The following is a 4,699-nucleotide window of genomic DNA, read 5'->3' as shown; positions in this document are numbered from 1 at the left end:
ATACCCCCGAAACCTAAAAAATGACCAAAATACCCCCCCAAAACCTAAAAATGACCAAAATACCCCCAAAACCAAAAAAATGACCAAAATACCCCCAAAACCCAGCAAATGACCAAAATACCCCCCAAAACCTAAAAATTACCAAAATACCCCCAAAATCCAAAAAATGACCAAAATACCCCTAAAACCTAAAAATTACTAAAATACCACCAAAACTGACTAAAATACCCCCGAAACCTAAAAATGACCAAAATACCTCCAAAACCCAAAAAATGACCAAAATACCCCTAAAACCTAAAAATGACCAAAATACCTCCAAAACCCAAAAAATGACAAAAATACCCTCGAAACCCAAAAAATGACCAAAATTCTCCCAAAACCCAAAAAATGACCAAAATACCCCCAAAACCCACAAAATGACCAAAATACCTCCAAAACCCAAAAAATGACCAAAATACCTCTGAAACCCAAAAAATGACCAAAATACCCCTAAAACCTAAAAATTACTAAAATACCACCAAAACCCAAAAACTGACCAAAATACCCCCGAAATCTAAAAATGATTGAAATACCTCCAAAACCCAAAAAAAAACCAAAATACCCCTGAAACCCAAAAAAATGACCAAAATACTCCCAAAACCCAAAAAATGACCAAAATACCTCTGAAACCCAAAAAATTACCAAAATACCCCTAAAACCTAAAAATGACCAAAATACCTCCAAAATCCAAAAAATGACAAAAATACCCTCGAAACCCAAAAAATGACCAAAATTCCCCCAAAACCCAAAAAATGACCAAAATACCCCAAAAACCCACAAAATGACCAAAATACCTCCAAAATCTCTAAAATGAGCAAAATACCCCCTAAAACCTCTCAAATGTCCAAAATATCCCCAAAACCCAAAAACTGACCAAAATACCCTCAAAACCCAAAAAATGACCAAAATGCTTCATAAACCTAAAAAATTACCAAAATACCCCCTAAACCTTAAAAATGACCGAAATACCTTTAAAACCTTAAAATTACCAAAAATACCCCCGAAACCTAAAAAATGACCAAAATACCTCTGAAACCTGTAAAATGATTAAAATACCCCAAGACCTAAAAAATGACTAAAATAACCCCAAAACCAATTACAATGACCAAAATACCCCAAAAAACCTAAAAAAAAATGACCAAAATACCCCCAAAACCTAACAATTACCAAAATACGCCCTAAACTTAAAAAATTACCAAAATACTCCTTAAACCTAAAAAATTACCAAAATACTCCATAAACCTAAAAAATGACCGAAATACCTCTAAAACCTAAAAAATAACTGAAATACCCCAGAAACCTAAAAAAATTACCAAAATACCCTGAAACCTAAAAAATGATCGAAATACCCCCAAAAACCTAAAAAAAATGACCAAAATAACCCCAGAACCTAAAAAAATGATCGATAAAAACCCCTGAAACCCAAATTATGACCAAAATTATGGCCATTTTTTGGGTTTTGGAAGTATTTATGAGTCATGTACTTGCAAAATGGGCCTTGACAAACCACCATGTAGGTTGTTTGTTTGATTCTTGTATTTCCGACTCACGTTCTGGCTGTCAGCGTTTGTCCATTTTGAGCTATTAGAAAATTTGTCGTTATTGATCAGCTATACCCGTATGCATGCTTCTCAGTTTTCTTCTTCTTTTTTTTTTTTTTTTTTTTTTTTTCTTCGTATATGTAGGATATTCTCCTCTATGCTAATTATGTATCTGAGTTGCTTCTCTCTCTCAACTCTCTGTTCTGCGCCTCTTTCTTTGTTCATTACCAATCTCTGTTACGCCTCTTCAACATACACTATAAAAGAGTACTTAGTTATTATGTTGAATTTCTTCGACCTTTTGCATAGTGTAACCAATTGCTTTATATCAAGATCTACTTGTATGCATAATTTTCCTTCTCCAGCATCTTCTCAAGTTCTACCTTCTGATGGCATTATTTGTGATGGCAATACTAGAGCCTTCCTCACATTGAATGTAATTGTTGTCCCAAGGATTCAAGTTTAATTATGTGCCTCTACTCTAGGCATGGCAAAACAGGTCAGAATTTTTTAACTTGACCTGACCCGACTTACAAAATACCTAATTCAAACCCGAATTTTTTTACCCGAAACAAAAACGGGTTGACCCATGATCCGACCTGATTTTTTGTGGGTCAACCTAACCCAACCCAACCCAACCCGGGTAACCTATGACCTGACCCATTAAAAAAATTCACTAAAAAAATATTTAAACTACATCCTAATGCTAGGTGCATAAAGCACAAAGTACCAGAACCAATAGATTATAAATAAATGTTCACACTTCACAAACATGAGACAAGACAAGACAATGCATTTATTTTTTTTTTTTAAAAATTCTCATTCAATTTGATACAAGTTCACACACTTGGCTCACAATTTCAATCAAATTTAGTCTAGTAATCTAGTAGTCTAGTACACTAATCTACTCACTATTTACTAACATAGTAAATGGCTAGACTTAAGAGCTTGTAGTTGATTCTTTAAAAAAAGAAAAAAAAATGAAACTTGTAGTAGTTGTAGTCAACAAAGGCTGAAAGGCACAAACCACTAAAAGGTAAGAGCTTTCAGTCTTTCACAATTTTAGTCTTTCAGAGAAGACTCTTGCGCCTCTACTCTTTTTTCCGCCTCTACTCATTTCTCTATGCACCTCTACTCTTTTCTCGACCTCTATTATACAATTTTAATTCTTTATTGATTTGCTTTCGTGATACCTTAAGTTATATTAAAATATTATATTGTAGATAAAGATGTTGACGAAATACTCGAGCTACAATTTGCAAGTACAAATATTTGCAATGCTGAATCTGCTACCAACGTTAAGTAAATTGAGATTGAGGTGTAATTCTTATAAAATATTTACTTATTCTTCTTTACTTAATATTTTATGTTTATTCTTAAAACTTTTTTTGTTTAGTTTATCTTTCTAAGTAATCAAACTTTACTATTATTTTAAACGCAACAAGAATATGTTCACTTAATGAGGTTGATAACTTAACATAGTCCATGAAATGTAGTTTTTTTTTTCTTCTTTTGTGGGAATGATATTATTAGTGATGTAAACTTAAAATATATACTTTTTAGTACTCCTTAAGATCTATCTCTTTTTGAAGATGTAAACTTGTAATTACATGCATTTTGACATTGAGTTATTAACATTGAAGATTTTTTCCATCATGAATTTATGACTATAAAGAATTTTTGTCATGCTCAAAACTCTTAGAATTGTTTTTGATTTGTTTAATTGATTTTATTCATTCTTTCTAAAATTGATTTCATTCATTCTCTCTAAACAGGTTGTCATTGATTTGTTTTTTGTAATTGAAAAAAAAAAAAAAAAAAAAAAAAAAAAAAAAAAAAAAAAAAAAAGCTTGTTTGAAAAATACAGGTCAACCCGACCTGACCCATAACCGGATTGACCCGTTTAAAAATGACTCATTTTGACCCACGACCCAATTGACCTACAAACCTGATTGACCCGACCCGAATCTAACCCGACCTGCCCATTTTGCCACATCTACTCTACTCATTGGGTTTGTAACAAGAAAGCTACAATACCTTCATTTTAAATGAACTTGTTGAGGTCTTTCCTTTTGGTTCATATCCACATGGCGAGTCTTCATTTATTCCCCATAGACCATGTTTTAACCCTATACAAGAAATTGCGTTAAAACATGGTCTATACCTAAGTCAGTGGTACAATATTATTTTCACTTCTTTTTGAAACTATTAATCTAACTATTGCAATCAGTGTATAATAAAAGTAATATCAATGGTAAAATTTAGTGAAAGTGATGTTGTTCCTTATGAGCAACTTTGAAAAAAAAATTATGAAAAATAGTGCTCTTAACATTATTCAATAAGATGTACTTCGGCCATATTTTATCCAATTCATATACAAAACAAATCATTAAATTGGCAACGTTATTATTGGTTTGTTAATATGTGTGATTGTCTATGTATGTATGAATTGGGCAATTTGGCAATGTTATTGTCAATTTCTTAAACAAGTAAAGATAAAATTTGGCATTGTATAACTTGCTTTCTATATTGTTATTTATTTCCCCATATTGCTTTGCATTAGGGTTAAAGAACCAAAAACTTACGCAAACAATATTATTTTACAAAACCTGTGGTCAAATGTTAAGTTCAAATTCTTAATATCACAAGTATTTTTGGTTTTAAAAAAAATTTGCAAAGCTCACATCATAATTTCTCATTAAATTTATAGGGTTAATCACACTTACCATCATAAACTTTCTCTCAAATTATATGTCTCAAAGTTTTGAAATACACGAGCAACCCCCCAAATTGAGGAAATTGTTTCAATGTTAACCTAACTATCTAAATTGGATGTTTAGTTGGAAGGAAAATAGCGGACATGCAAATCATGTGGTATCTAATAAGCAATTGAAGGGTAGTTTGGTATTTTTAACCATATGAAATTAATATAATATCCTTAATTCTCTTTTCCTATCACCAAACTCTCCCTTTTTCCCTTCATAAAATAAAAATAAAATAAACTCTCCCTTTTTCCTTGCCTCCCAAGAGTCCCAACTTCCATCTCTTCTTAGTTTTTCACAACCACCAATGAGGCAATAGCATTGATCTAAATCAAATTGACTAAAAATTTCTTCGTA

Source organism: Quercus robur, chromosome 9 (assembly GCF_932294415.1).
Source record: "Quercus robur chromosome 9, dhQueRobu3.1, whole genome shotgun sequence".
NCBI classification, from domain to species: Eukaryota; Viridiplantae; Streptophyta; class Magnoliopsida; order Fagales; family Fagaceae; genus Quercus; species Quercus robur.
The sequence above is the reverse complement of the archived record's forward strand: the minus strand, read 5'-3'. Positions refer to the sequence as shown.